Consider the following 18684-nt stretch of genomic DNA (forward strand, 5'->3'; position numbering starts at 1 on the left):
AATAAAAAGTTGTCTTTGATTGTATATATTTAGAGTCAACTTAGAAAATAATAGAAGTGAACAGAAAATTAAATTGTATGAGACTTGCAACTCATCTTTCTATTGTTGGTTAGAATAAACCTAGTACTTAACAGTTTTAATGATGGTTTGTATGTGTAGACACCATTTTATAGCCAAAGATTAACTATATTTTTAAGTCCTGAAAGAACTAACATGGCATCCTGGATAGTGAATTAGACTCTTAGACTTGGGGTCAAATACTTCCTCAAACCCTCTCTAACTTTGTGTCCCTAGACAAGTCCTCATTGTGTCTCAGTCTCCTCATCCGTAAAATGAGGGGAATGGGCTTGAAGGTTGTAAAAATCTTCTCTGCCTCCACCCTTACAAAGGTCTTTAAGGTCCCATTAACTTCTTTTTTTTTATCTTTTTTTCTGTTTTTTCCCCCCAAAATCAATACTATGTATTGGTTAAAGGGCAAAAGAGTGGCAAAGGCTAGACAGTTCTGGTTAATTGACTTTGTTCTCAGGGTCTCACAGCTAGGAACTATCTAAGATCAGATTTGAACCTAGGACCTGCCATCTCTAGACCTAGTCCTTAATCTACTGAACCACCTGGCTGCCCCCTGACCCATTTGCTTCTTAGACTATGCTATGATTCTAGCCCACTTATGTCAGACCATGCTTCAGCCAAAGATTTATCAGCCAAGATTTCAGTCCAGCAGAGCTTTATCTCACCTTTGAAAGGTGGCTCCTATTCACTCAAGGCAGGAAGAATTCTTTGCACTTTTTACAAACACTTTCTTCCTTTCCCTAAGATGCTAAGTGTGTGTTTCTGCTCCTGCTTATGAGTTCTGGCAATCTGGAGAGAGACTAATTCTCCAGTTCTTTGTAGCTTACAGCTTGAGATAAAGCTAGGAGGGGTCCTGCCTTGAGAATCCAAATGTGCCCCACTTCCAGGGCTCAGGAACATGTCTAAAGACACCCCTGCTCTAGGGACAGCAGAGAGGTACCACAGAGACCTAGAGAGTTACCATATGTTCTCTTGGGAACCACATTTTTAGCTTTCTCTTTGATTATGACATAACGACACAGATTTTCTAGAAGAATTCACAGCCTGGGGTAATTTTTTTTAAAGATTTCATTCATATTCAGCTTTATTTTACAAAACACATACTCCCTAATATGCTTCAAATGTTTTCTCATCATTGCCTTTCTGCACTTCTGTTTCTCTGGGAGAGAGACAATTTTGGTGTAAAAAAACATAAAGTATTAGATCAGATGGTAATTCCTGCAATTTCTGATCCCTGTTTTTAACAAGTTATATTGTCTTCTTCCCCTCTATGTCTACTCCTCCTCCTCCCTTTTGCTCATATGTGTGTGTATATTCAGTATATTGGACCAACACTGATCGTAAAGGTTTGGTTTGCTTTCATCTAAAGATTCCAGCTATTTTCCTAGCCGAAATCCCACTTTATTTTTTTAAATCCTTTTCTTTTTAGCTAAAATTCATGCCAAACTATAGCCCTGAAAAATAGTGAAAACAAATCTTATTAAATTAATTTAAAACAGTTCGTGGAATGATAGGCCATAGGACTCCTTTACTCTTGGACAGAGTCTTGGCATGAGAAAAAAAGATTTGGATTAGTCATTTTCATCAAAACCACTCAAATCATTGCCCAGAAGGACAGCTTCAGAGGCACCAACTTTCTCATTCTCTTTTCCTCTTTTTTCTACATGTATATATTAACAGCCTTGGTTTCACTCTGCTAGATGCAAAAGATTTAGAGATGTTCCTAATATTCATTCCAGTAGTGGGAGAAAGTTTGTTAATTGTAAAATATCACATTAAGGCCCCTGTGGTTAAAAATCTTTGGAATCAGTGACAAAAGAGGAACCAGCAAGCTGGGCTAGAGTTTTCTAGTGAGAAAACTATAAATTCCCAGATCATGTCAGAACACTTGCTGCATGAATAATGAACTTTTCAGAGTACTTGTCAGGTCAAGTGCAAGTAGCCCTATTTTGGATCATATTTAGATTTCCCCAGTGTTTTTTAGTTACAGGCCAACGAGGCCCTCATCAAATACCCAGGGAAGCCATGCTACATAGACTTGTTATAGCTATTCTAAGTATTAAATGCACAAGTGGTATTGTGTTGATATTTTGGGTTTACCTGGGGGTTCTAGAGAACAAGGGTCAGTTGATGACTAAGTTGAGCTTCATCCCACAAGGGCAAACTTGATTCATCATCTGTCTCTTGACCTTTTCTTGCTTTCTGAAGAAAGAGCCTCTCCTTCCCTCAAGGGCCCTACTGACAATCAGAAAGTAACATGGCTTTATGATGTGTAGAGATTCTTCCCCCCCCCCCTTCCCTTTTAAGCAGATACTTGCTACCATATTGGCATTTCAATGTAGTTAGGAAAACATCATGATAATGGTGAAAAGGACACTCAATTTGAGTGGAGAAAGCTTGGGCCCTGCCCCTATTACCAAGAGGATCATGTTTAGTAAATCACTAACCACTTTAAGTCTCATCTGTAAAATGGGGATGGGAAGAGGCAGCTTGGCATATGGATAGAGTCAACTTGCAGTCCACTAATGTCTTGGTGCCCCAGGAAACCATTTAAGACTAGATAATGGATAGCAGATGCTGATCCACATTGGTGACCCTTGTAATACCTACCTCAGAGGATTATTTTAAGGACCAAATGAGACAATGTATGAAAAATGATTAACAATCCCTAATTCATTCTATATAGCTATTGTTATCATGACCTGCAAGCTTGTGTGATCTTAGGCCAACTGTTTAACCTCTGACCATGTTTCTTTATTTGTGAAATAAAAGAGGTAGAATAGATAATTGCTAAGGACCCTTTCATGATCCTAGAAAATAAAATTCAAGCTGTTAATTAACAATATAGTCCCATTCTCCACTCTCTAATGCCAATTTTGTAATGTAATGTTAATTAATTAATAAGAAAATGAGGGTCAGAGAAGGGGAATGGTCTTAAAGGTCTGGATGACAATAATGCCCATTTATAGAACTGTTTACATATATGCAGAGGCTTTACATACATTTAGTTCATTTGGTACTTCTAATGTTCCTTTGGTCCTTACTTCAAAGTATTACCCCAATTTGGTGGATGAGATAGTTGGGTTCAAAGAGGATGTCATTTGACTAGGCTTGTATATGTCCTAAATGAGGAATTCAAATCCAGTTATCTCTGGTTTCTAAGACTAGTTCTTTTTCCACTTCATCACTCCCTCTCTCCCTCTCTTCCTCCCTTATCTCTGTCTCTATCCTTCCCTACCTCACCCCCTCTCTGGCTCTGTCCCTTTGTCTCTGATTCTCTCTCTCTCTCTCTCTCTCTCTCTCTCTCTCTCTCTCTCTCTCTCTCTCTCTCTCTCTCTCTCTCTCTCTCTCTCTCTCTCTCTCTCTCTCTCTCTCTCTCTCTTCCTCTCTCTCTCCTCCCCCTCTCTCTCCCCTTCCTCTCTCTCCCCTTCCTCTCTCTCTCTCTCTCTCTCTCTCTCTCTCTCTCTCTCTCTCTCTCTCTCTCTCTCTCTCTCTCTCTCTCTCTCTCTCTCTTCTCTCTCTTCTCTCTCTCTCTCTTCTCTCTCCCTTCCCTCCCAACTTCTTCCTTCCCTTCCTCTCCTTCATATCAACCCTCTGAGTTATCTAAGTTGGGCATCACAAATACCTGAGTTTGACTGAAGCTACATGACCCAGACAAATCATTTAAAATTCCTTAACCCTATTTTCTAGCTTTGAAGCCTAAGAAGCTGAGTTTGAATCCTACTTCAAAAGCTTACTTACTGGGTGGTCTCAGGCCGATCACATGAATATGAACCAAATGGAGACCAGAGGTCTCCCTGGACCTCTGCTTCCTCACCTGTGAGATTCATGAAGGCCTGGACCAGATGGGCTCTTCTAGCTATAAATCTAGACTCCTATGATCCATTTTCTATAATAGGTTATCAAGAAGCACAGGATGCTCTGTGCAAGACAATGTGTAATCAAATGAGATGATATATGTTTTTGTCAACCTTAAATTGATGTCCCTAAAATCATCTCGGTTTTAAGCACTTAAATTTTAAATAATAATTATTATATTATCATATTATATATTATAATTCTGTTATTTATTATTGAATTATCATTATTACTGTTAGAGGAATCAAATTCTAAAGGAAGGTAATTATAACTTTACACAGATTTGTTCATTCTCCCTAGATCCTCTGTAATTACTCCAAGGTTGACTAAACTTTTAGGCCCTGGTGCCCTGAGATTCACTTTCTGTATTTATAAAATGAGGGAATTGGATTAGATAACTTCTGGGATCTCCTTCAGCCCTGTATCTATGAAACAAGAAAATAGTTTACCAGCCTACTCCCTCTCCCCCTTTATTGCCACAGTAGCTGATTGTTTCTTTGCTGCAGTTATTTTTATTTTGGGCTTATTGTTAGAGAAAGGAAAGATTTACTGAACATGAAATTGGGAGAAAATGGGTTTGAATTTAATTTCTTTATACTTATTATCTTTGTGATCACTGACAAATTATTTGGCCTCCTCAATCTGAGTTCCCTAATCAATAAAACAAGGATAGGAATAGCTACTTCATAGGGTATTTGTGTTATATCAAATGAGATGACTTAGGAATGCAAAGTGACTTGTAAGCTTAAAAATGCTACATAAATTTTCAGCATTATTGGTTCTAGTTAAGAGCTGAAGAAGGTTGGACTGAAAGATGGCCACATGGTTTCTCTTGCAAAAACTCTGATCCCCTCCCTTTTGTGGATAACAAGAAGTATATTGATCACTAAGAAAGAAAAAGTAGTATTGACTCTAGTTAAGGTTTATTGACAAAACAAAAACATTCAAAAATAAAAAGGGATAAATAAACCATATTATGCTGACAAGAACCACAAACAACAATTCAATATCAGTGAAAAACTTAAATACTTCAAATGTCTTAGCATCCAAATTCATAAAGGAAACATCTCAGCTACAAGAAGACATAGATGATGGCACAGTAGAAGCAAGAGGCTTCAGTATCCCTTTCTGTGTTTTGGATAAAGGTTTATGCCTGGAACTAAATTTAATTGAGGTTTTTTGTGGTTTATCTAGTACCTTCTTTGACAGAAAAAGTCCAACCAATACTCAGTAGACCCTCCCTTTCCAATTATATCAGTCAAGACTAGAATTAACATTCTGGGATGTGTTTCATTATGCCTTACTTATTGTTGTTTAGCCATTTTCGACCCTTCATGTTGCCATTTGGGGTTTTCTTAGCAAAGATACTGGAATAGTGGTTTGCCATTTACTTCTCCAGAACATTTTTTTAGATGAGGAAACTGAGGCAAACAGGGTTAAGCGACTTGCCCAGCACACAGCTAGTAAGTGTCTGCAATCATATTTGAACTCAAGTCTTCCCAAAATGAGGCTTGGGATTCTATCCATGCATCAAGCTGTCTGGCATACTTTAAAGAAAAATCTTAATTTCTAGCATTTTTTTTTACCATTTTCCCTTATCAAATATCTACTTTTACATTCTGCCTCCTCTTTTAGTTTGCTTTTCCCACCTCCCCCAGGATAAAGAACATTTAATCATTTCTTGCTCACGTTTCTTCCATCCAGTAGTTTCTTTGAAGTTCCTACTATTGATTTTATTTTGGGGAGGGAGGAAAAAGGACAATGGGGATCAGATAGACTCTTCTTGGTCTTTCGATTCTTTCCCTTTTCTCGGTGACATTCTACAGACATCTGTTAGATCCTCGGGTATCTCAATTCTACAGAATCTCTTTTCTGCCCTGATATTGATTTCTTTTTGAGCTAAACTACACATCCTCTCTCCTTCTGTTCCCCTAGGCAGCCTCTGACATTCTCTCTCCCTTCCTTTGCTCTTCAAATACACAAATCCCTTCCTTATTCTAGTTAAGGATATTTAACTCATCTCCCTTCCTGTCACCCCTTCTTCTAATAATTTTATCATATTCTCCTCTTACTTATCAAGGGACCTACACTCAGGCTTTCATAGAGAAACCACAACCCAACACTTATGAAATGCCTACCATGGGTAAAAAAAACTACCCTAGGTGCTATTGAGCCTTATCTTTAAGGAATTAATAGCCTATTTGAAGAAACCAAACACATTTGAGTAAGAAACACTTCCAAAGCTCCAATAAGAATAAAAGCAAATTAATGGTTAGCATTTATGTAATACTTTAAGATTTGCAGAGTGCTTAACATACTTTATTTCATTTGATCATTACAACAACCCAGGAAGGTCTTTGCTATTATTCTCCTAGTTTTGTAAGTGAAGATATAGAGATAAAAGAGCTTGCGTGCCTCACCTAGGATCACACAGCCAGTACATGATGGAGTTAGAATTTGAAATTTGTCTCTTAGCTCTCTGACCATGATGGCACTTAGATGCCTCTAATATAGGTGTTAATCACACCGAGAAAATAATAGACAACTAAGGAAGGAATTGAGGTATGTCTGACAAATTGTCTCCAACTTTTAGTGAGCTCTCATTAAACACTTAGAATGACCTTGCTAGAACCTAGAGCAGATTGCTATTAAGGGGGAAAGTACAAAATCATTAATTCATTTAGCAGCGATTGAGCACTTAGTATATGTAATAATTTGTATTTGCTGTAAGGAAAAAAATAGAGATAATTAAAACATGATATTTTCCCTCATAGAATTTATATCAGAGAAGAATAAAAATGTAAACCGTTAGATTGTAAGCTCCTTCAGGACAGGGACTATTTTTGCCCTTTTTTGTACCTTCAACCTTTAACATTAGCACAGTGTCTTGCATATTATGTGCTTTGATTGAAAAGATAGAAACTCTGGATAAAGGTGACCATTTTCATGTAAAATAGTCATAGTTTGGACTCATTGGGTCAGTCCAAAATAACCCCCCCAAAACAACAACATACATATCAAAGTCTAGAGTTGGGAATTAAAGTAAATTTCAGTGAAATCAGTAGCCATCTTTTAGTCTTAAGTAATTCTAACTCAGCACTGCTGAGTGTGTCAAACTAAAGACTAAAAAGTGGTACAGTGGAAAAAATATTGCAACTAAAACTTAATTTTAACCCTGGCTTTGATACTTATCTACTTACATTGGGCAAATCACTTAATCTCTTTGAGCCTCAGTTTTCTCATCTATAAATTTAGTCTACATGGAATTTTGATTCCTTCCACTTCTAAAGCTACAGTCTATTCTATATGTGTTTATATGTTGAATTCAATCGAGTATTAATAACCTTTTACTATGTGGAAACAAAAACAAAAATGAGGAATAGTCCTATCCCTCAAGGAATTTAAGTTATGTATTACTAGAGAATACCACACACAAAGAAAATTAATCAGTCAGCCCACAGGCATTTATAAAATTCTTACATATGCTAGACACAGGGTTGAGCACTGGGGATGTGGAGAACAGAAATATTATTCCAGAGGACTGATGAAGCGTGTTACCTGTTATTACTTGATAGAAGAGTGATGAAATCAAGGTGTAGAATGAGGCATAGATTTTTTTAATATAACCAATGTGGAAACTTATTTTATTTGACTATGCATATTTATTACAAGGGGTTTGTTTTCCTTTTTTCCCCAAAAGAGGTGGTGGGAGGACAAGAAATAGGTTTTCATTAATTTTTTTTAAAAAGGCAAAACCATGAAATAATCTGGAGAAAGAGAACACCAAGAATTAAGGCTCAATGGAAGAATAACTTGCATAAAAGCTGGAGACTTTGAATAGTTTATCTTCCAAGACATAATTAAGTGATAGATCTTCAGGGAACACTAAAGGGAGATCCCTGGAGACCTGAACTCTACTCTAAGAGATAGAACCATAGAAAATAAAGATATTCAGAAAACTTTGATTAACAGGTGCCATTGTGATGTGGATCATATTGAAATGTGGTCATTTTCATGCCTCATTCCACTGTCATTCTGCCCAGGCAGATGAGATGATTAAAATTTGTTCCTTTGTGTCAGAATGATTCCAGGAATCGGGCATCAGTAATAATGAGACACAGCAGGATGGGCATTGTGGCAGGATCGATGGATCCCTATCTGGGTGTGAAAGCTTGTCTTTCAACCTGGGACCTTCCCAGACACTCGAGGCAGCTAGCGCTCTAATAATGATACCCCAGCAGTAGCTTTCTCCTTTATTGACATTTTATAAATTGTTCATTGTGGAGAATGATGAGTTTAAGATTCCGTGGTGTGCTGTGACCATTCACCATTATTCTGATTGCTGCTGTTCACAGTTTGAAAAAAAAAATTGAGCACAATGAATAAATAATAAGATGATTGCATTCTTATTTAATTTATGAATATTGCTCTTATATCCTTTTTTTTTCACAAATAATGAGTCATCTCTTTTGCAGGTCCTTAGACCTAACATAAAGGCTTCAGGAATTCTTACTGTCTCTTTGTCTTGGGTTGTGCATCTAATTTTGCCAATCCCTGTCTTCTCTTAACTCCTTTTTTTACCCTACTTGGAGTCTGTCTTATGATGTTTCTGCAGTCTAGTTTTATGTATAGTAAAGACCTCAAAGTGAATTGTGCCAAGTTTAAAGCAAGTCCTCAAATGACTAATGGCTCAAAAGGAATTCATTTATGTAGGAAGCTGAGTATAGAGTATGGCGTTGATTCACCTATAGCTTGGGGTTGTGGCAGCATTCTTTATTGATCCTGGCATGCCTTAGTCCTGAGGTCAAGTAGATTTAAAGATGCCTTATTTCAAGGCTCTAGAGAGCTAGACGAATTTAGGTCAGCCTTTTATTTTTACCAGGTCTTAATAAAAATCTAAAAATGAGTAATACGTATTACTGAAAGTGTTCCATGACCCACATATCTCTATAAATATCTTCATGACAAGGGGACTTTTGGAGCTTATCTCTACTATACTCTCCCCATCCTCCTATTGGATAGCAAACTAGAGAGCAAAGTGTCTCTTATTGAATCTCATATCCCTAATACCTGACTTAGTACCATGAACTTAGATAATGTTTTATATTGATTGAATTAAATTCAATTGAATTCTCAAGCTGAAGTACCATTAATGTCCTGTGAGTAAACATTTATTAAAGACCTAATATATGCCAATCACTATGCTAATCAATGATGAATCTAAGGCAGAAGATAGATAGATAGATGGATAGATGGATAGATAGATAGATAGATAGATAGATAGATAGATAGATAGATAGATAGATAGATAGACAGACAGACAGATGGATAGGTGGATAGACAGATGGATAGATGTACATAAAATAGGTATATGTATACATATATGTGTGATATAGGAAAACTAGAGCAATTTTCAAAAGTCAAGAAATAAGTATGGGTGTGCTAAGTAGAATGATGCCTGCAGTGTGTCTCTTATGATGCTTTCTGCTATATACCATGCATACATCCAGGAGATTTTTATTTCCTTATTGAAATCCCTAACTCTTTGCTCATTTCACAGATATGAAAGAGGCCCTATAGATTGTCATATTTCTCTGAGTAAAAGACAGTTCATTCTTTGCCATGGTAACTAGGGGAGGAATCAAGAGGCTTTGAATGTGGTAGGGAATTAGAGAATGAATTTAACTTGTCCATCCTCAATAATTCAAAACTGCTAGAAATGCTAATCAATCTACTAGGGAAATGCCATCTTTTCAGACAGAATGAATGATAGTTGTAAAGGATTTGGGGACTAGTTCACAGACTCACTAAAGTGACTGTAACCAGAAGAATGTCAACATCTGTTGATGGTGATATGGGACCAATGACACTTTATGTAATAAAGGAATACAAGAGAGAAAAGTCTGAACATCGCACCTCATCTGGGAAGTGTTCCCCTGACCAACCTCAGCTTATAGTGTTCTTTTCTCCTCTGAATTCCAGTAGCCATTTTTCTTAAAATTAATTTAAAATGTATTGCTTTAACATTTCTTACTTCCTATATTGGTCCGTATTATAAACCACACTTTTCTTTCCAAATCTGGCTCTTATAAAGTCCACATATAACCTTTAATTTCTTATCCTGACTGCTTATTTCTGGGAGGATACATTATCCCTACACCAGGCTGAAAAATAAGTTGTTGATAGTAACTGTCAGATTTTAATGTGTGATAGGGAATATTTCTTGAATCTTTCATCTGGGTAGAGCCATACAAAGAGGGCTGGATTTTGAAATCACAATCACAGAATCTAAGTCCAAATTCTGGCTCTTCAATTTGCTACATGTGTGACAATGGTCAAATGACTTAATCTCTTGGGATCTCAATTTATTAATCTGTAAAAAAGAAACAGATAATTCATTTGTTCCTTCCTTTTTCCTCTCTCCCTCTCTCTATTTCTCTCTCTCTCTCTCTTTATATATATATATATATACATATATATATACACATATATATGTATATATATATATATATATATATATATAAATTAATGTTGATTGTAAGGGCTAAGCAATTGGGATTAAGTGACTTGCCCAGGGTCCCAGCTAGGAAGTCTCTGAGGTCAGATTTGAAATCAGGTCCTCCCAACTCTATGCTTGGTACTTTATCTACTGTTTTATTTATATACTCTGAGATGATTTCTTAAGATACCTTCTGTTTTAAATATGTGATCCTATCTTATGATTTAAAAACAATTCTTTTAAAAGTAGTGAATGTGGTAAAAAAAAAATCCCAGTTTTGAACCCATGCCATCTACTTCACTAAAACTAGATTAAAATATAATTGGGAAATACTTAATAAATGCAAACAAATCTAAATAGAATATAGATAATGTTAATATGTAATTTTCTACATCAGTGTGCAGCCACAGGGATCCTTATGTATGCCTTAGTGTCCCCTATTTCCATGTCAGTTTAACACCACACACTATATGATGATCCTGGGCTAATCAGTTCATCTTTGTCAGTTTCAGTTTCCTCATTGGTTAAAATAGGAAGGATAATACTTCAACTGCTTTACCTTGAGTGTTTCAAGGAAAATTCTATTATCAGTTACTATTATCAATAGTAATTAATAGTATTACATGTTGAAGAAGGATTAGGAAGAAGAGAATAACAACAAACTTCATCCAACTTCAGATATTTCCCACCTATATGCCCTTGGGCAAGATCTCCATCAGCCTCATTTTCCTTATCTGTAAAATGAGGGGATTGGCCTAGATTGCTTCTGAAGTCCAGCTATAGATCTGTGATCCTTGGATGAAGAAAGAAAGGTAAAAATGAAGAAAAGATCTATTTTTAAGTTGAAATATAGAGGGGACAAAACATTATAGTGGAATTTTTTCCCTTTACAATAATGATATATAATTATTTTTTTAAATTGTGCTGATGCTTTATTACTATCATAATGATCTTATTTTAGGGAAATGACCTAATAATATACATCATTCTATTGAAAAGTTCTTTTAAATCAGTTATAGTTAACTTTTCAAGTACTTAGTTTTATTACCCCAACTAGATTATAATACCCTGAAGTTTACATAAGGACCATATCTTATATATAATTTTATTTTATCCCCCATTATGCCTTGGAGAATATTTTTCATGTAGTAGAAAGTCAATACATTTCTCTTTTGATTAGAAATTTTTTCCTAAATAGTAAGTAGCAGAGAATTTGTCTACATTATCTTAAAGTGAATTATTTGAATGAGAAACATAAATAAATGAAATAAACAGATAAGTAGGAATAAGAGATGTAAAAGAGTGAGATGGAGGATGAGAAACCATAGCCCCTTCACAAGACTAAAGTATCTACTGTGTTGTCATTGTTTAGTACTTCCCAAATGAAGTTAATAGTTCTCTTAGGTTTGGGATCCATGTTTGTTCTCCAGGAAGAAAATGTGCCAAAAACCTAACTTCCAAATGGAAAAGAGCCAGCCCAGCCTCAAGGCCACATGCCCAAGTAATCATCCTGACTAGATGGGATCTGAGGACTCCTACTGATACATCCTCCTACAGACCGAGTTCAGGAAGCTTCTGTTTGATGAAGCACAATTCCCATTTGGAATGCCTGACAGACAGCAACTAATTAGTCCTCTGCTCATTTCTGGCAGAGACTATTCCCCCCTACTTGGAGAAGCTGTTATGCAGGGTTTTGGTCTCTTGTTTAAAAGTCATACAGCAAGTCAGAAAGTCTGGGACAAAAACCCAAGTTTTACTGGTTGTCACTCAGGTCCCTTGATCCCAGGTGGTATTGGGAGAGAAAATGTTGAAAATAATTTCCCAACTGTGAAAATTGACAATATTATAAATGACATTTATTACGATGCTTCAGGCTTTACAAAAATGCTATATGTACATTATTTCATTTGAGTTTCATAATAACCTGTTAAGGCAGGCACTCTAAGCATCCTTATCCTTGGGAAAACTGAGACAGAGAGAATAAATGACTTGCTCAGGGTCATACAGCTAGTTAGAGAATGAATTTTAGTCTAGTTTTCACCTGACTTCAAGTCCAGGGTTCTTTTCATAATAACACACTTCTAAAATCTAAACAATGTTAGTTATTAATAATAATGGATACTTATAAGTGTGTTGTCAGGCTTACAAAGCCCTCTGCATATATTATGCCATTGATTAATTAGAAAAATTATAGCAAGAGTAGGGAGAAGGAATGGTGGGGATTTTTTTCACTAAGATCTGTGAAAAATTTCAACTACCCCTACTTTTTTCCAACTTTCTTTATATATTCTGTCATAGACTCATAATCTTTCAGCTGGATGGGACCATTGAGTTCAATCTAGTTCAACCTCTCTCCAATCTACTTCATTTCCTGGTTCACTGATTTTAGCATTGACCTTATTTACAGTAAAGATATGACTGTTATTTATGTCTGAGATCTAGAATACCTTTGAAACCATATCCAGACTCATTTATTTACTGGTGAATGAGATTGCCTTAACTCCATTTTACAAATCAGGTCCATTTTACAAATCAGGAACCTGAACATTTTAAATTACTTGCCCTGTGGATGAGAAACTTAAGATGGAAAATTCTGCTGAATTTCTGCTGAAATTCCAATGAGAATTTATTTCATAGTTCAATAACTCTAGAGTCTTAGTATGCAGATAAGAGATGTTGGCTTTTGATTCTGTTTTATCTAAGTCTTTGTTCTCTATTTAAATTGATTTCCCCTTAGTAGAATGAATCAATAAAATTTAATCTTCAGGTCTCAGTTTCCTCATATGCAAAATTTGAAAATCAGACCAGATATTTTGGGTCCCTTCCTGGTCTAGAATTTTATAATAGTTTGATGTCTTATTTTAAATTAGAAACATTTCAGATCATACCATCATTTATTTACTTTTCTATGCTTCTAATAAGTGGAAACTTATTCCACTCCATGTTGCCTAGTTGAGGAGTTGAAGAATCAGAATCATTGTAAAAAAAGTTAGCATTGTATATAATTTTTAGACTTATTAATTGAGGGGAAATAATGTATTAAACAATTGGATAACTAGTTTTGAGTCCAGTTTTAAAGGCTTTAAATGTCAAAAAAAAGTTTGTATTTGATCCTATTGATGTAGAAAACCAAATTTTGGCCACTTCTGTGGAGAATAGATTGGAGAGGCAAAAGACTTGAAGCAGGGAAACCAATAAGAGGCCATAGTAATAGTTCAGATGTGGTTCTAATTTAAAGCAAAACCATAAACTTAAAAACTACCCCTATTTTGTACTACTTGCATTTAAAAAAAATACAAGTATATTACAAAATTTTGAAATGTGGGATTTTTATTGTGCACTGATGGTATTTTACATTAGGAGTTAGCTCAACACATAGATCACTTCATGATGTCTTTATTAATACATACAATATCTTTCAGAATCTTGCTTTGGATTCTCCCACTATTGTCATGCTCAGGATTTCAAATGTTTTCTGTTTTTTATTTTTTTGATGTATAGTTTTTCATTTTCCCAATATTATTTGCACCAAAGAGAGACCTTTAAAAAAACAATTAGCAATATATTTTTATTAGATTTTGATAAATTTCATTTGGAACTTGGGCATTTCCCATTTACCTGAGGATATATGTTACTAGATATGTCTCATAGGGTTTTAGAAGTAGATGGAATTTTAGAAGTCATTTGAGCAACATCATCCTTTATTATACAGTTGAGAAAACTGAGGTAATTTTTCCAGCTAAGATCATACAACTGGTGCTCTGCATCTAATTGTATAGTAATGCAATGATTTGTGCCTTCTCAGAATGTTGTGATACATTTTATAACCCATACCTTGAGGTCAAAAACTGCCACAAAATAAGAAAAGCCAGTTTCTTATTTTAGCCAAATTTAAAATTAATAACTTGGCCAAATCCCATTCTTGATGCTTATTAGATGGGTAGTTTATACTCGAGAAAAGGTATTTTTTTGGCATTCACTCAACATTTTACTATATACTTATTATGTGCTATGCAGTGTGCTAAACTTTCAGAATATAATCGAGTTTTTTGTTTGGGCATCTATTTGTTAAGGGGAAAGGAAAGAAATTTGATGATAAAGAACAATTTTTCCCTCCTTATGGAAAGTAATTTGATTTATTTTCCTTTCCATTTTGTAATCAGTTTGTATGATGTATATTCTTAAATTTGAAATTACTTTATTATTGTAATTTGTGCCTTAGTTCCTCCATTGCAATTCCATCATGTCAACACTTTTTAATAAATGCAATAATGAAAAGATAAAGGCATGAGGATAAATTTCCTGTTATGAAGGCTTAGCTTTATAGTCTGCTGTCAGTGTCAATATTTGTTTTGTCTTTTTCCCCAGAGTCATTGAAATAGTGATTCAATTTATAGTAGGGAAATGTTTAGGGAACAAGACTTTTAGATTTTTACCTGTGTCACATGCAAAGCCTTCCATTGGATAAGAAAAGGGTTGACCAAACCCTACAATTCTAAATCTGGAATTAATCTCTAATTAAATATATAAATCCTGTCTTCTGATTACCTTCAAGGCCTAGAATTTGCATTTTTAATATAAAAAATCCAATAATATTTATACTATCAGCATAAGTTAATTGAATAAATACATAATGACAAAAGGCTGTTAGAATTTAGTTATTCTTTTAAATGACTTAATCTTTTATTAATCAGAATTGCAATTTGCATACATGCAAGATCCTTATTGTTTGCTTAAGATACACTTACTTGTTTATGGCTTCATGAACCATTTTTACAAAATCTCTAGGCTCCAAAACTTGAACCACTTGAACTGTGGTATTTTTCTTCTAATATACTACAGTCGGCACCTGGCAATGTGACTTGGGAGTTTAGAAAGATGCTTCAGGAAAGAGCAATTATCTCTGTCTTCGGGAAATGCTGGGCCAGTATTTCAAGGAGACAGACACTATAGAACTTTCATGCAGTATTGAGATGAAGTATGGAGGCTGAAGTGGATGGATGGGATAGCGAGGTCAGGATGCCAACCATGCGGTGGGGCCACCAAAACAACTAATTCAGTCTCAGGATGAATTCGTAGAAGCCTAGTTTCCAGAAGAAGGGAAGTTATATCTCTGTGCTGCCCTGCCTCTTTTCAGGCCATTTATTTATGTCTTTATTTATGGTAACATTTAATTCTGGCCATCACATTTCAAGAAGAAATTGACAAAAAGTGAGTGCATCCAGAAGAGGATCGATAATAATAATAAAAATAATAATAATAACAATGTGAGTGCATCCAGAAGAGGATTGATGAGGATGATGATAATGATGATGATAGTAATATGAGTACATTCAGAAGAGGATCAATAATAATAATAATAGTAGTAGTATTAATAACAACATCAACAACAACAAGAACCAAGATAAATAAAGTGCTAACTATATGCCAGGAATTCTTCTAAATCCTTACAAATATTATCTAATCCTCACCAAAACCCTGGTGGTAGGTGCTATGACTATTGTAAGAGTTAAATTAATGTCCAATACTTCAAATATTATTTTATAAAGGTTATTATCTGACAAAATAGAACCACGTGACTAAGTTAATCTACCTGCTCAAAAGGGCCCACTCTACCAAAGCTGCCAACAGAAAGGAAAGAGACCGAGTCAGTGCTACACCAAATTTACTTATGTTACTTATGTAACAACAGGAAATGAGTAGGGTGCTGGGAATCAGTTTTTCTGGGGATCGTAGTTTTGAAGGTAACAGATTCTAATTACACATATCCCATTATTTATTCATGTCAGCTGTGTTTTAATATAATAATAATAATTCTTATTATTAATAATAATAGCTAGGATTTACATATTGCTTGATGTTTTGCAAAGTACTTAATAAATATCCCATTTGATCATTTCAGTAGGTAAGGGAAGTGCTGCTATTATCCCCATTTTATAAATGAGAAAAGTGAGACTGAGAACAGATAAAAGACATGTCCAGGACCACATTGCTAGTGAATGTTTGAGACAAGACTTGAACTCTGAAATTCCTAACTAAATCCATTCATTGCCCTAACCTGTTTTACCTCCTGGCTGTTTGGAAGGAAGCTAATGATTATTTGAGGTATAAGTAAGCAATGACGGGCATTATAGTCATAGGATAATATTTGTGCAAGGAACCAGAGGTGAAAATTGGAACATAATGTATGAGGAATAACTTGTAGGTGAATTCCACTGGAATGGAGAATATCAGAAGAGAAAAAACACAAAATAAAACCTGAAATGTTGATGGTATATAGGGCTTTCAATATGAAGCTGAGGAGTTTAGAGGCTATCCTAGAGGCAAAAGAGATTCATTTGAGTAGGAGGTGACATGATTGAAAGAAATAAGTATGGTGTGTTTTTTTTTTCCTAAAGAAGAGAAGATTTTATTGCACAACCCAGTAGCTATCTTTGGATATTTAAGGAGTTGTCTTGCAGAAAAGGGATTACTTCAGCTTGGTCTCAGTAGGGCAAAACTAGGACTGCTGAATAGAAAGGGGCTGTGGGGAGACTGTTTTTGGGGGGGTTTTGTGTGTTTTTATTTTTTTTAGCACAATAGCCATAGAAATATGTTAGCAATTGGCATTTCCCTAAAACAGAATAGACTGACATGGGAGATGGTAAATAATGCCAAGTATTGAAAGGCCAAACCCATTTTAAATGTTTTGGGGGCAATGCCCTGGAAAAGAACTGTGCCTAAACAATAAGAGTACTTAGTACCAAGTACTAATTTAGCCTGAGTACTTCCAGTTTGGGTTAACATTTTAAGGATTTAGATTAGAGAAGAGCAAGAGATTCTTGGGAGAAGTTCCCAGGTTTGAGTTTCAAGGCTGGACTAAGGAGATTCTGCATCAAAGACAGTTAAATGAAAAGTCAGAGAGCCAGCAGGATGTGGTGGGGTTCAAAAGAATATAGAGAGAAGAATCCAGAAATCTGGTTTCTGCTCCAGGCTCTAGTCAGAGTAGTTTCTCCAAGGCCTCAGGTTTTCTGATCTTTAAAATAGTAATAAATTCTTTAACATGATGATGGTGGCAAGGACTCTAGACTTGGAATAAAAGATGACTTGCATTTGACTCCTCATCAAATTTCCTAGATAATTTCCTAACTGTATGACGCTGGAAAAATTATTTGACCCCTCCATCAACAAAATAAGGGTAATAGAACTTTATTGTATATACCACACAGGGCATCTATGGTTAAAGCACTTTCCTACCTTATAGGTGAATAAAAGAGGCAATAAACATTTATTAGGCACCTCATATAAATTAGAGAATGTTATTGTTATTATCAGAGTAAAATAGTAAAATAAATGTTTGTTAAGTACCTACTATGTGCCAGGCGCACAAGAACTAGAAATACAAAGAATGCCATAAGTAGTCCCCACCCACAAGAGCTCACAATATAATGAAATAAAACAATCCATAAAAATAAAAAATTAAATGAAAAGGGGAGAGAGGAGAGATCTTAGGATGGTAAAATCTAAAGGGCATGATGAAGTCCTGAAGCTGGGATTGAAAATGATCTAAGAAGGGGTAAGTTTCAGAAATTTTGCTGTCTTCCAAATGTTGGCATTATTAACTTTAAAGATGAGTTTTACTGTTAACAAATATATAAAAAAATAACAAATATATTAAATATATTAAAAACAAATATATAAAAAATAACAATGAGATTGTGAGATTTTATAGGTGAAAGTGCTTAAAAAATTCATTTGACTCTCTAACAAGAATAATAACATGTATGTAGAATTTTAAGTTATAAAGTTCAAGTTATGGAGTTATAAATAGGTTGCCCTGTTATCTCTTATCTTATAAATGAGAAAATGAGACAAACAAAAATTTAATCATTTGTTCAGGGTCACACAGCTAGTAATAGTAGTGATAGTGGTAATGGTCATGGTAGTAGTGGTGGTGGTGCTAGTGGTGGCATTATAATCATAGTTAGCATTTATGTGACTTTTAATATTTTCCAGGCACTGTGCTAAAACTTTACAATTATTATCTCAATTGCTACTTGATTGATCTCCATTTTGTGGTTGAAACTGAGGCAGTGTGGGATTAAATGACTTGACCAAGATAATGCATTTCCTAATTCTAAGACCCGCAGTCTATCCACTGTGCTGTTACTGCCTGTTATCTTAAATGCATTTGCTATAAGCTCCTAATATTACGGAACTGATTGGTCAAATTTCTTGTAATTACTAGTCATCTAATAAATAGGGGGAAAATCAGTATA

The 18684-nt window shown here is 35.1% G+C and overlaps 1 protein-coding gene across 8 annotated transcripts in view; it reads left to right on the top strand.

Annotated features, from left to right (window-relative positions):
* Positions 1-18684, top strand: part of PSD3 (pleckstrin and Sec7 domain containing 3) — a 784568-nt gene that overhangs the window by 701839 nt on the left and 64045 nt on the right. The window lies entirely within an intron of this gene.

The sequence above is a fragment of the Monodelphis domestica genome, chromosome 1, assembly GCF_027887165.1.
Source record: "Monodelphis domestica isolate mMonDom1 chromosome 1, mMonDom1.pri, whole genome shotgun sequence".
Lineage (NCBI taxonomy): Eukaryota > Metazoa > Chordata > Mammalia > Didelphimorphia > Didelphidae > Monodelphis > Monodelphis domestica.